The sequence below is a fragment of the Balaenoptera borealis genome (genome assembly GCF_965194805.1).
Source record: "Balaenoptera borealis genome assembly, chromosome: 1".
Taxonomy (NCBI): Eukaryota; Metazoa; Chordata; class Mammalia; order Artiodactyla; family Balaenopteridae; genus Balaenoptera; species Balaenoptera borealis.
This window is the reverse complement of record NC_138860.1, coordinates 12,705,659-12,721,007: the sequence shown is the minus strand read 5'-3', so window position 1 is coordinate 12,721,007 and position 15,349 is coordinate 12,705,659.

Below are 15,349 nucleotides of genomic sequence, written 5' to 3'. Positions count from 1 at the left end.
AATTTGAATGGTAAAGTAACCATATTGGGACACATTTGGATTTATAATGACATATTATCATATCATATATATAAAATTTTTTCCCATTCCATAAGTTGCCTTTTAATTTTGTTGACAAAATTGCTCTGCAGAATCTTTTTAGCATGATAGAGTCCCACTTGTTCATTTTGAGTTTTGTTGCTTGTGCTCTAGGTGTTATAACCAAAAACTTATTTCCAAGACCCATGTCAAAGAGATTTTTTCCTACTTTTTTTTCTAGTAATTTTATGGTTTCAGGTCTTACATTTAACTCTTTAATCCATTTTGAATTAATTTTTGTGAGTGGTTTAAGATAAGGGTCTAGTTTCATTCTTTTGCATGTGAATATCCAGTTTTCCCAAAAAAATTTATTGAAGAAACTGTCTTTTCTCTACTGAGTAATCTTGGCTCCCTTGTCAAATATTCATTGACTATATATGCATGTGTTTATTTCTGGGATCTGAATTCTGTTCCATTGGTCTATGTGTCTGCCTTTTTTGCCAGTACCATACTGTTTTGATTACTATAGCTTTATAGTGTAGTTTGAAATCAGGTAGTGTGCTTCCTCTATACATAGCATTATTATTTTTTTTTAATTAATTAATTTATTTATTTTTGGCTGTGTTGGGTCTTCGTTTCTGTGCGAGGGCTTTCTCTAGTTGTGGCAAGCAGGGGCCACTCTTCATCGCGGTGCGTGGGCCTCTCACTATTGCGGGCTCTCTTGTTGTGGAGCACAGGCTCCAGACGTGCAGGCTCAGTAGTTGTGGCTCACGGGCCTAGTTGCTCCGCGGCATGTGGGATCTTCCAAGACCAGGGCTCGAACCCGTGTCCCCTGCATTGGCAGGCAGATTCTCAACCACTGCACCACCAGGGAAGCCCCCATAGCATTATTTTAATTTACATGTGTTTTTAATTACCAGAAAGTCTGAATTTTTTTTCAGAGGTTTATAGGGCATAATTTTTCCTTGGGTATGATGGGTGCTTGGTTTCTTTAGTTAAAGCTTGAATTGAGTATAACAATGACAAACTAAAATAGCTGTTAATTTTATGTGCCGAATAATCATTAAATATTTTATACTGTTAAATGATAAGGAAGTAAATGACAACTAATAAAAATATTGAGGGTTATTACATAAGGTAAATAAGTATGTAACTTTAAGAAGATCATAGCTTTTTTGAGGTAAAATGTTTATAAAGTTTTAAATAAAAATCAATAATAAAGGAGATTATATAATAAACATGATTATTTGATTTGATTACATGATAAATATAATGCTTTCTGGGATTTTTGATATGCTGCCATTCAAAACCATACTTCTTATCCCATTCTATTTAAGCATACCTCATTGAAGAAAATGTCTTATTTCAGAATTCTTTGTCTACTGAAAACCAGATTAAAAATATGTCTCCATGCAATAGAATATTATTCAGCAATTAAAGGGATAAAAATTATGCTAAGTGAAAAAAGCCATATGCAAAAACTATATCTTGTATAATTACATTTTTATGAACTTTGTAAAAAGAAATTTAAAGAGACAGAAAACAGATCAGTGGTTGCTCTAGGACTGGGGTAGGATTGCCAACAAGTACAATGGGAAATTTTGTGATTGAAATGCTTCAAATCTTGATTGTTTTGATGACTGCACCACTCTATGCATTTACTGGAATCATTGAATTGTACACTTAGAATGGGTGCATTTTTCTGCCTGTAAATTATATCTTATAATAAAACTGTTCAAATATCATGTCAACTCTGTCATGTTAAAAATTCATCAGGAAGATCCACTCTGAAATGATGTGCAATGAAATTGTGATAAATCATGTCTGATCCAGATATAACTTGGAAAAGAATATAAAAATTAGAAAACAAAATTATATAAGAGAAAAAATTGGTAACATAAACACCTTTAGTTCTCACTAAATAAAACTTGAAAAATATAGTATTTATGTCACTAAATAAAATTTGAACAATATAGATTTCTTAATTTATTCATTAAGAAAATAGTTCCTCTAAAAAATTAGTGCAAAGAAATCCCTTGCATTGCTGTACACTAGCAATGCATGGTGTATAAGTCAGAAAGAGAAATTAAAGAAACACTCCCATTTACCATTGCAACAAAGAGAATAAAATATTTAGGAGTAAACCTACCTAAGGAGGCAAAAGACCTGTACTCAGAAAACTATAAGATACTGATGAAAAAATGAAAGATGACACAAAGAGATGGAGAGATATACCATGTTCTTGGATTGGAAGAATCAATATTTTGAAAATGACTATGCTACCCAAAGCAGTCTACAGATTCAGTGCAATCCCTATCAAATTACCAATGGCATTTTTCACAGAATTAGAACAAAAAATTCTACAATTTGTATGGAAACACAAAAGACCCCAAATAGCCAAAGCAATTTTGGGAAAGATAAATGGAGCAAGAGGAATCAGGGTCCCTGATTTCAGACTATACCACAAAGGTACAGTAATCAAAAGAGTATGGTACTGGCACAAAAAGAGAAATATAGATCAATGGAACAGGATAGAAAACGCAGAGATAAACCCATGCATCTATGGTCACCTAATCTATGACCAAGGAGGCAAGAATATACAATGGAGAAAAGACAGTCTTTTCAATAAGTGGTGCTGGGAAAACAGAACAGCTACATTTAAAGGAATGGAATTACAATACTCCCTAACAGCATACACAAAAATAAACTCAAAATGAATTAAAGACCTAAATGAAAGCCCAGACACTATAAAACTCTTAGAGGAAAACATAGGCAGAGCACTCTTTGACATAAATTGCAGCAAAATCTTTTTTGACCCACATCCTAGAGTAATGAAAATAAAAACAAAAATAAACAAATGGGACCTAATGAAACTTAAAAGCTTTTGCACAGCAAAGGAAACCGTAAAGAAGACGAAAAGACAACCCTCAGAATGGGAGAAAATACTTGCAAATGAAGCAACTGACAAAGGGTTAATCTCCAAAATATACAAAGAGTTCATGCAGCTCAACATCAAAAAAGCAAACAACCCAATCAAAGAATGGGCAGAAGACCTAAATAGACATTTCTCCAAAGAAGACATACAGATGGCCAACAAACACATGAAAAGATGCTCAACGTCACTAATTATTAGAGAAATGCAAATCAAAACTACAATGAGGTATCACCTCACATCGGTCATAATGACCATCATCAAAAAATCTGCAAACAATAAATGCTGGAGAGGGTGTGGAGAAAAGGGAACTGTCCTATGCTGTTGGTGGGAATGTAAATTGATACAGCCACTATGGAGAACAGTATGGAGATTCCTTAAAAAACAAAAAATAGAACTATCATATGACCCAGCAATCCCACTCCTGGGCACATAACTGGAGAAAACCATAATTCCAAAAGGTACATGCACCCAAGTGTTCATTGTAGCACTATTTACAATAGCCAGGACATGGAAGAAACCAAAATGTCCATCAACAGAGGAATTGATAAAGAAGATGTGGTACATATATACAATGGAATATTACTCAGCCATAAAAAGGAACCAAATTGTGCCATTTGCAGGGACGTTGATGGACCTAGAGATTGTCATACAGAGTGAAGTAAGTCAGAAAGAGAAAAACAAATATCGTATAATATCGTTTATATGTGGAATCTAGAAAAATGATACATATGAACTTATTCACAAAGCAGAAATAGAGACACAGACATAGAGAACAAATGTATGGATACCAAGGGGGGAAGTGGGGAGTGGGATGAATTGGGAGATTGGGATTGACATATATACACTGCCATGTATAAAATAGATAACGAGAACCTACTGTATAGCACAGGGAACTCTACTCAATGCTCTGTGGTGACCTAAGTGGGAAGGAAATCCAAAAGAGAGGGGATATATGTATATGTAATAGCTGATTCACTTTGCTATACAGCAGAAACTAACACAACATTGTAAAGCAACTATACTCCAATAAAAGTTAATAAAAAAAAAGTAAGAGTTTCCTTAAAAAACAAAAAAGAAAATAATTCCTCACTGTTTGCAGTTTGGAAATTTTTTTTTAAAATGCCAAGAGAAATACTTGCTAAAGATTGCTATGTGTCTTGAAGATGAAAGATTTTTATAATTGCCTGAACTATGTGTACTGAGTATAAGCTTTTTTCTAGAAAACACATTGTTAGAACATTTTCCTGGATTATCCTCCTTTATGCACAAATAGGTTACTGATATTACTAAATGGGCCATTTGAAAGTGAGTGTAAATTAAATTGTAATTTTGTGGTATTGCAATCAAAGCTGCACTCAAGGCTAAACTATTTTTTCTGCACTAAAATGTCAACTTTTAATATTTGATAAAAAGTTAAATAATCATATAATAACACTCTTTGCATTTTAGTTAAATTTTATTTAGAGTGGGATATTACTATAAAATGGACATAAAGATCAATGAGACAGATTATAGATTTCAAATACAATCCCACTCCTATATAGTCTATGGAATTGAAACAAAAGTGCAAAGGTAAATCACTGGATAAGGAGAGTGTTTGCAATAAATTTACTTCTATGCAAACAAGTGAACCCCTGCACCTTTTCTAACACTATACATAAAAATTATATTGACATTGATCAGAGATCTAATTTTAAAGCTAAACATTTAAAAATTGTAAAATAAATTATGGCAGAAAAACTTTGAGGAGTGAGGTTAAGTTAACACTTTCCTAGAGGAGGTAAAACATGCTAACCAAAAAATAAAATGAAATCAATTGTACTTCATAAAAGTTAAAAACTTGAGCGCTTTGAAAAGCTCTATTAAGGAAACAAAAAGACATATAAATCTGGCAGAAAATATTTGGACCACAAATTCTGGTAAAGATCTCATATGTAAAATACACAAAGCAATTTTACAACACAATAATTAAAAGCCCAGATCTTTTTAATGGGTAAAATATTTAAATAGTCATTTATAAAAGAAATATGGATAGAAAATTAATCACATGAAAAGATGGTGTAATGACATTAGTCATTATAGAAATGCAAATTAAAACACTAATGAAATACTATAACTCACCCTTTGGAATTGCTAAAATTAAAGAGACCGATAGTAGCAGTTGCTGCTGTGGCTGTTCATCTGGGGTGCTCATCTATTCTGGTGGGCACACAAAATGGCTTAGCTTCTTTGGGAAGCAGTTTGTTAGTTTTTCGTAAAATTAAACATACAGTTACCATACATCTCAGCAATTCCACTCCTAGGTATTTACACAAGAGAAATGAAAACATATGTCTAAACAATGTTTTTTATGTAAATGCTCATAGCAGTTTTGTTCAAAGGAGTCCAAATTGAAAACAATCCAACTATCCATTAGTTAGAGAACGCAGAGTGGAAGGGTCACACAATGAAATAGTTTTAAAAATACAAAAGAACACAAGTATTGATATCATGACACAGCAGAGGTGAATCTAAAGAAGTGATGAAGCCAGACACAAAAGGCTGTGGAGGAGATGATTCTATTTACATGACTTTGTAAGAAGGCAAACAGAAAGAGTGGAAGGAGAGGAGGGATTCAGAGGGGCAAAAGGTAACTTTCAGGGGTAATAAAAATGTACATACATTTTGAATTTTGTCCTGGTTATACCACTGTATACGTTTGTCAAACTCATCAAACTGTACATTTTATTATTTTTGGTAATATTGAAATGTAGATGTAAAGAGATATACGGGCATATAGGATGGTGGTTTTTTTTTTATTGGGGTATAGTTGCTTTACAATGTTGTGTTAGTTTCTGCTGTACAATGAAGTGTATCAGCTATATGTATACATATATCCCCTTCTTCTTGGACCTCCCTCCCTCACCCTCATCCAACCCATCTAGGTCATCACAGAGCACTGAAGCTGACCTCCCTGCACCATACAGAAGGTTCCCACTAGCTATCTGTTTTACACATGGTAGTGTATATATGTCAATCCCAATCTCCCAATTCATCCCACCCCCCTCTTTGCCCCCTCTCCCCCACCCACCCTGGTGTCCACTGGTCCTTTCTCTACGTCTGCATCTCTATTCCTGCCCTGCAAATAAGGGACCATTTTGTTGAGATGAGATGCTGTTTACATGCTCTGTGATTTCTAAATATCCGATTCTCGTCTTTACCTATAGTAGGAAACCTCAAGTAATAAGATCATCCTTTAACATCAGAAATAATCTCTTGATCAGAACCTTGTTACAAAAAATAAAGTATTATATGATAATGAAACTTTTACACTCTAGCCTGAATATATAAAAATTATCATATAGGTAAATTAAATGTAATTTTTATATACGCAAACTCATGGAACTATGAACATACAGTATTAATTAGCAGTCCTTTTTTAGGAATTGAAATAAAAGATAATTCAAATGATTGCAATAAAAGTTGTTTTTGCCATTATTATTATTATTATATCCTGCTTCTATGAAGTCAGCTCATGTGCTTGCATGTATCTCACACTGCTCCCACAAGAATGGCTGCAACATTTTTTCATATAAATGTTTAAAGTTTGTATTTTAAATCCAGAGTTCATACTTTTTCTTAAAAAGTTTTAGTAACTTTAATAACTTCTGTTAAAAGACATCCAGCTGTTTATCCTAGAAAGGGAAGAAAGTGCTTGTTTATTTGCGCAGTGCTTCTTATCTAAGCCATATTTCCTCATTGGGAGACTCTATGGTCTGAGGCATGGTGCAGTATTTTGTGTGAGATAGTCTTAACTGGAAGTTCAGTCATGTGTATTAACCACCAGAGCTTTTAGTATTTAAAAAAGAAAATCTCCCATTGCTACCTGAGTTTTAGTAACCATTATATATCCGTTTCGTGACATCACTGTACAGACATGTTAGCACATGAAAAACTTGAAAATTCTTCTAAAATTTGAAATCCAAATTATTTTTCTAACTGTACAATGTGGTTATATATGGCTATTAGATTACAAAAATTTATTTTCTTAGACTATTTCATCTTCACGTTCTTTAAGCTAGCCAAAGAAATTATTTTTTTCTACATTTCTAGGAGGCTATAACTCAAAAAACTTCTTAAAGGTCAGAGAATACATTAGTCAACAATTCCTTAAGGCATAAAATAAATTTAATGTATCCACTCAAATAACTCTTCTTACAATATCTGATATATTATTAAGTGTTTAGATGTATATCAATCATCATCTATCAGACATTCCCACCTATTTCTTGCCCTTCTCTTGAAAACTGTTTTCCCAACATCTCCTTCTTAAGTCTTCCATGAAATATGGCCAACAGGAATTCCTGCTGATAGCCTGAGGGACAAAAGAAGGGGAGAGCCAGGTATTTTTGTCTTTTATATGTGTATATCTCTGGCCTATTCCAATAGTGGCTGCTTTTCCTCCATGCTGTCCGTTCTTTATAAGACAATCCCTCCTCCATAACCCCAGATCTCCATTGCCTTTGAAAGAATGTTACATTCTATAATATGACCTCACTTTGTAGGCCATACCTGTATTAATATTCTATTAATATTACCTCCTCCAATTCCAAAAAGTGGTATGTTACTCTAGATAATGTTTGAGGTGCTTCAGCACTCTGTTTGACTCTGCATCTCTTTCATAACATGTATGATAAGTTCCTTACATTATATTACTTGTCATTAAAATACCCAGAAAATTTCCAGAAAATGTTTCAGAAAACAGATCCTCATGATGTCTTGTTGGGATTATGTGGTTAACCAGCTTGAGGGATTTCTTTATTAGAATTACTTGCATTGAAAAAAAAAACCAAAAACAGAATCAGTTTAATGTAGTAACAGTGTAATTACATAATTTATAACCTACTGTGATTGTTTAGTGTGTGCCATTTTGCTGATCCAAAACCCCATTTTTCAGTCTGCTTTTCCCAGCATGGATCTGGGAGGAGTTAGGCAAAAGAGAAACATGATATTTGGAAGATGAAAGTGAAGCAGTCACCATGGATAGACATGGTGAGATAAAACGCAGAGGAGCTGGATGGTTCCATATGTGTCTTTCATAACTTGCCAGCTTCATATCTATGTCCGCTTCTGAATTCTAGACCTGCTGACTGATAGTAACCTAGGCACACCACCAAAAAAGGAGGCGAAAAGGCTCACAGATTAACTCAACCATTTCCATTTGTAGTCCCACTGTGGTAGCTGAGCAAGTCTTGCTACAGATTTGCCTCCAGGCTCCAGCTTGTTCATCTATACTATTGCTTTAGAAAGCCTGGATAGTAATTTTTTCTAAACCTCCCTACCACCAACTTCTCTTTCCAGATTTTATTTTTATAAGTCTTCCCATAATGATATAAAATCTAATTGTATAAGCTCTAATTCCTCTAATGCATACCCTTGTAAAATAAGATCATAGTCTATTTCTGGGATTGAGCCCTGATAGAATTAGTTGTGGTTAGTTGTATGAGCTGGTTGAAGGAAAGATTAGGAATGTCAAGCAAACACTGAACTTAATTTGAAGAGTAATAACAAAGATTTCCAGGGCTGTGAAGAGTGATGTGATATCTGCTTCTGATGTCTCCAGAGAACTTGAAGAAAAAAATGATAATGGAGAAATAATCATTCCAAAAAACAAACAAAAAAACCCCCCTCAGATTTGTATACAAATACAAATCTCAAGGCAGACTTAAAAATTAGAGAGTTACATTAAGTAATTAATTGGGAACTAGTAGGCACCTCAAATTTGAGTTGCAAGTATTGTACCCCTAATCCTTTGAAACTCCATTTGTCAGAGGAAATATTCCTCTTCACTTATGTCAAAAAACTACCCTCAGCTTGCTCATACATATTGTAGTGGTCACACCTGAGACTTGTCTTGCAAGAGATGCCTATTTTCCTCAAGTCCTGTTTCATCTTCTCTTTGCCCCTATACCCATGACTAGAAAAGTATCCTTGTGAAGAATATCGAGGTCTATTTTAAGATGAGAAAGCTTATACATCAAATAATTGTATTATCAAGCTACCTTTCAATATGAGAAACCTGTATAATATATATGGGAATGGAGTCTAAGTTTGTTAGCCCAAGGATGAAATACAACACCAGAACATATAGAATTTATAATATTGTATTTTTTTTTACTTAATTTACTTATTTTTGGCTGCATTGGGTCTTTGTTGCTGCCCGCTGGCTTTCTCTAGTTGCAGCAAGCGGAGGCTACTCTTCATTGCGCGGGCTTCTCATTGTGGTGGCTTTTCTTGTGGAGCACGGGCTCTAGGCGTGCGGGCTTCAGTAGTTGTTGCACACGGGCTCAGTAGTTGTGGCTGGCGGGCTCTAGAGTGCAGGCTCAGTAGTTGTGGTGCACGGGCTTAGTTGCTCCGCGGCATGTGGGATCTTCCCGGACCAGGGCTCGAACCCGTGTCCCCTGCATTGGCAGGTGGATTCTTAACAACTGCGCCACCAGGGAAGCCCTATAATATTGTATTTTCCCAAGATCCTAGATTGAATATGCTTCATTTACATAGTTAATTGACTGTAAATTAGTTTAGTAAGATTGGTCTCTGGTCAATATCATGGGAAGTCAATATGACAGAATTGCCATAATGTAAAGGAGAGTGTAGAAAAAAGTGTGATGTGAAGAGTGGAGACCAGGGATCGTGGTCAGAGATGCCACCATTGAAATGGGCCCCTGATATCACTGGGATAGATGAGATTTCAGATTGACAGACCCAAGATGGTAAAGGTTGGATGGGTAATTACTGCCCATTACTGTAATGGGCAGAAGAGGCAGAAGGACTCTCAGTTTGCTCTGACCCATAGGAACTGTGGTGGTTGGAAACTGAATATAAAATCCTTAAGAGCAAAATGCTATTTAATTTAATTTAACTAGAGTTTCCTAACCAAAATTTTTTATAGTAACATTAAAATGTTTGTGTTATTCCATATGCAGTGACTTTGCTGAAACAAATTAATATGCGTCATGGGATGCAATATGAAGACAATAAATGGGCTGCTTCCCCTTCAAGGAAGATCAGAAGGACTTTGCTTTTATTTGACAGGGACAGCAATACCTTCATTGTCTTCCCAAAGACTATGTTGACTAGCCTATTTAATATAACATAATCCACTGGAAGGGTGATTGCCTAAATGTCACTAAAAGTAGCAAATTGATGATTGTATGGTGATTGGATATAGGAAGCAGAACTAGTAAATTATATTTCTCTCAAAGTAGCTGGACCTGTTCTGGTTTTTGAAGCTAAGAATACTTATTGTAACAATGATCCTGTTATTAGTTTCACAGGAAGGCTACTTCCAAAGCACATAATTAAACAGGCAGAAATGATATCATAGAAATCATATTTTTTTTCAATTTTCTCCTATAGCAAGTGCCGATATACACACACATCTCCCAAACACTTTCTATTTAAACTGCATTTGGTCCCTGAGATTTCTTTTAACATTGCAGATATGAATGACTCCCAAAATATTTTTTTAGGATACATGATAATAGCATTTCATTAAATACATTTAAGGGCATGAACTGGGGGTTAAAGTAAAATAAATGGTGCTGATATCTGATCAGGTGAAATACCCTCATAAAATAAGTTTAGGAAAAGACATCTCTTATATAGTTCATTACTATCCACCTACTAACAGGCAGATAGAACAAAGTGACAGGAGCTTAGAAGAGGAGTTTCCTGGGATCATTTAGAGAAGCCAGAGTAGAATATCTTTGGAGAGCTTTATTGGAAGTACATATACTAGAACTAGTCAAAGGATTATCAAGCAACAACCAAGACGTTGTAATATTAGAAATATGTAATAGTTCTACTATTATTTAGCTCTGAAATTAAGGGAGACAGAGTAAATATCACAATATAAAATAAAGTTATTAAAAGCACAGATATATACTAAGGAAAAACTTTTTACTTATTCTAGCATTATGTCATATGGACTTTTAGCTACTGTAGTGGGAGGAATGGTAGAGTCTCAAAAGGTATGCATACCTGGAACATGTAAATGTGATCTTACATGGAAACTTTACAGGTGTAATTCAAGACCTTGAGATGAAATCGTCCTGGATTGGGGCTGAGCCATGGTTTTCTTTCAAAGATTAATTTTGACAGCATTCATAAATGTTTGACTTCTGTTCTACTTCATACTAGTTGCTCTGTAAATGTGTGTTCGTTTCTCCTCTATAGAGACTACCTCCTTTTTAGTAATTTAATAATGTTACAGATACTTTAACCAAGCTATAAAGCCATGTAGGGATACAAGTGTAACTAAATCTGGAATAAACTCTGTTCAAAACTTCCTCAATCAGTAAGACTTTCAAGGTCAGTACATGTAACACAGAACCTCATGAACAACAGACCTCTTTGAACAGTTAATTAATAACCATGCATGCTTCTCTACTTATCTCTTGTACAAGCCTTCCAAGTGATAGGTAACAAGATTGTGGAACTAAAGTGTCTGTGAGCTGTGGATTTAAATGATGTGAAATAAAGTATAGTTAAAAACAGAGAGGCTGAAATATATTGATAGCTTGGATAGTATGTAATAATGATATAAGTAGAGAGATAGTACTATATCAATTAGTTAAGTGAATTTAATTGTTTTAGACCTATTCCTAGGAGTGGAGATAGATGGGAAACCAGAATGTTTAACATCTTTATTTTAGCCAATCGAACTTTGTAATTGAAAAAGATGAAACTCCTGCCTCAGTACCATTCTACTAGCAGTGTGATCCTTCTTGCTCCTTTTTATACTGCTTATGTACTTGTCTTAGATATCTTATAGTAACCTTTTATGAGAATGTGAAGCATATTATGAGATGCTTGAGCGTATGAGTAATTTCTTACTCAGCTTGGTGTCTGTAGCAGCCCATACAGATCTGATACATATAGCAGGATGCCATCAACTTGTGCTCTATGACTGGACGCAGGTGGAAAGAAAAGGAAAATACATGAAAATGATGACCAGGAAACATATCTCTCTCTGAAGAAAAGAAGACAGCTACTTTTTATATCATAATGTTAAATGTTTGTTGCAGATATAATGTTTACATAAGTTGTTAGGAAAGGGGATAATTACTTGATTGAGGAATGCACATAAGAGCATGCATATTCTCATCACTTAGGCTTTATGGTTTTACCTGCACACATAGATATGATTTAACCATGTTCTATTGTTTAATCAAATACTTTATGTCATTGCTCATTTTTTGTTAGCTAGGACTGTAAATTTTTATGTCAGATATATTAAAAGCTAAATTATGTTCATACATAAGCCATCAGAATTTATTTTACCTACTTCATACACACATACACATACACACACACAAATTTGAAGCTGTATATTAAATACATGAAGTTCAGAATTTTATATCTTCTCTTTTATAATTATATGCTACTTTTACTCTTCCTATTTATACATTTTTTTGCCTGAGATTCAATTTTCTTTTACACTAAATATTGCTTAACCGTGTTTAATTGATGAATATTTTGTTTATTTTATATTTTACATGTTTTTCATAGTATTATTAAATTTTTTGATGTGCAATTGCTCTAGGTGCTATAGATGTAGCATGTAGATACATTTTTATTTCCTCATTTTGTTCTTTTTACCATGTTTTACAGTTTTTGTTTTAAGAATTAAGCACAAGGCAGATTGTGCTTTGTAAGCAGTCTTTTGTTGGTTTTTTAAATTGTTATATAGTAAATTATATTATATAATGTGATAAAGACAAAATATGGAAATTTCAAAGAATTAGACCAAACCCTCTGTATCCAGGAAATAAAATGGACCAGTTCCTTAGAAACCCACACATGGTGCCTTTCATATACACATCACACTTCTATCCTCCAGAAGCCAAACACTAATATAGATTTTTATTTTAAAAATATATTTTATTTAATGTGTTACCACATGTATATCTATATATTAATTTTTTTAGTTTTATCTGTGTTTGAACATTATACAATGGCCAAATATTCTATGATTTTTCCTGTAGTTTGCTCTTTTTAAAAGTTTTCTTGTATTTAAAAGATATTTTCACATATATTTATAAGATTTTTGTATGATTCTCTTCATGATGTCTTTCTCCCTCCCCCCAGATTTATTAAGGTATAATTGACAGATAAATATTATATATTCTTAAGATATAACACTTGATGTGTATTACATACGTCTTTTTACCTATGTGCTTAAAGGAGCTTCTGACTGGAAGTGACATTTCACTGGCAAAAAAAAAATCATATAAATTTAAAGGAATGGGGACAAACATTCTTACCATGTGACTAGAAAAATCTTATCATAGATGAAATATAATTTATGAAATTATTCCATTGGGCTTGACTTTTTCATACTATGTGCTGTTGTTAAGCTCAAATTTAGATGAAAGTGCTTAACAGATACTAAAAATAAAATATTTATAAACTTCCCTGCTTATATCAAAGGCTTGTATACTAAGAAAAGTTTCTGGACCAAGGAAGTCTAAATCTATAAATAATTTAAAAGACATAAAAGTTTTATATTAAAGTGTTTGCATAGTATGAAATGTAATGTGTGAAGTAATTGATGAAAAATAAGACACAATGAATATTTTAAGTTATATCCAAACAAAATTTTACTGCTTCTTCAGATGACAAGAAAATAATAAAAATAATTCAGCACTAGAAATGAATAATTTGAAACATATCACAAAACTTTGAGAAGCATTTAGCTTTTTTTTTTTTTGCTTCCAACTGCCTCTTGACCTTTTTTTAAAAATTTTGTTTTGTTTATTTATTTTATACAGCAGGTTCTTATTAGTTACCTATTTTATACTTATTAGTGTATATATGTCCACCCCAATCTCCCAATTCATCCCACACCCCCCCCTCAGCATTTAGCTTTAATGATTAAAAACTCAATATCCTTTTTTTTTTTTTTAGGTTTTATGTGTGGAAGGAAAAATATGATTTAGAATAAACACTTGGATTCTAAACCCTACATTAACCCACTCTCTAAAAGAAATGAATAGTTTGTCCTTGTTATTAATATTTTAGAGTGTGACATTTTACTACTCATTACAAAGGCATTTGATTTTAAATGACTATTCTAATATTTTTAATCAGGCAAATTCAAGTCAAAGGATTATTGGGTAAGAACAATGTTTGACATGGAAACTTTTCTGAATTCAAAAAAATATTTGACTTAAAAATCTCTTAATGGATAGACAAGGATAAATGAATCAGAAGTGTCCTTGAGGTGTATCAATTTTTCTCCCTCCTTGGTTATTAATTGCTAGCCCCAAATTAGTATGTGGAGATGGCTATGCAGACAGCTGGCCAGTAAAAGAGATGATGGGCTCCAGCTGTGCTGAGAGGAAAGGGAATTAAAGGATAGTAAATGGAAATTCACTCATTCCTGTGTCAAACTATTTTAAAACCAGTGGTATTAAGATCTATTCTTATATGCATCAGTGACAAGGGTGAACCTACATATTGGGCATCAGTCAAGAGAATTCAGAGATACTCAAGGTACCGCATGTGCACACACAAAAAGCAGAAACTCATAAAACTTAAGAAAACATAAATCTAATCAGTGTAATCATATCTGGAACCTAAGAATTACTGTCTTAACCTACTGTCTTAATCTACTCTTAACAAGATGCCATAAACTGGGTGGCTTATAAACAACAGAACTGTATTTCTTATAATTCTGGGGGCTAAGAAGTCCAAGATCAAGATGCTGGGAGATTCTGATGAGGGCTCTCTTCCTCGTTCACAGACTACTGTCTTTTCACTGTGTCCTCAAATGGCAGAAGGAGCAACAGATCTATCTAGGTTCTGTTCTTACTAGGGCATCAATCCCAGCCATGAGGGCTCAACCCTCATGACCTAATCCTCTCTCAAAAGCCCTATCTTCAAACACCATCTCACTGGGGATTAGTTTTCAACATAGGAACCTTGGGGAGACACAAGCATTAAGTCTATAGCAATTCTCATACATAAAATGGACAGAAAAAAAGATTGAAATATGTTTGATGTGAGAGACCATCAAGAACAAAACTCTTGTTCTACTGAACAAAGAAACTAATATAATTCTTACTCTCAAAAATACAGAGGACTTATTCATATCTTCTCCTATAAAGAGTCATCTGGGAGAATATTTCGGGGACTTTCTATTGTATAAAAGAGGTAATATTATTATTATTAGAGACGTTTCAATGACTTTCAGATCTTTGAAGTATGAAATCTAATCCCCTTATGGTAACACACAAGGCCCTCATACCTTAGTTCTTACATAGTGACCACTTGGGCCCCATCTCTTGTCAAGGCACATGTGGTAGATTGTCCCTAACAGTAATTGCCTCTAATGATTCATGCCTCCATGTT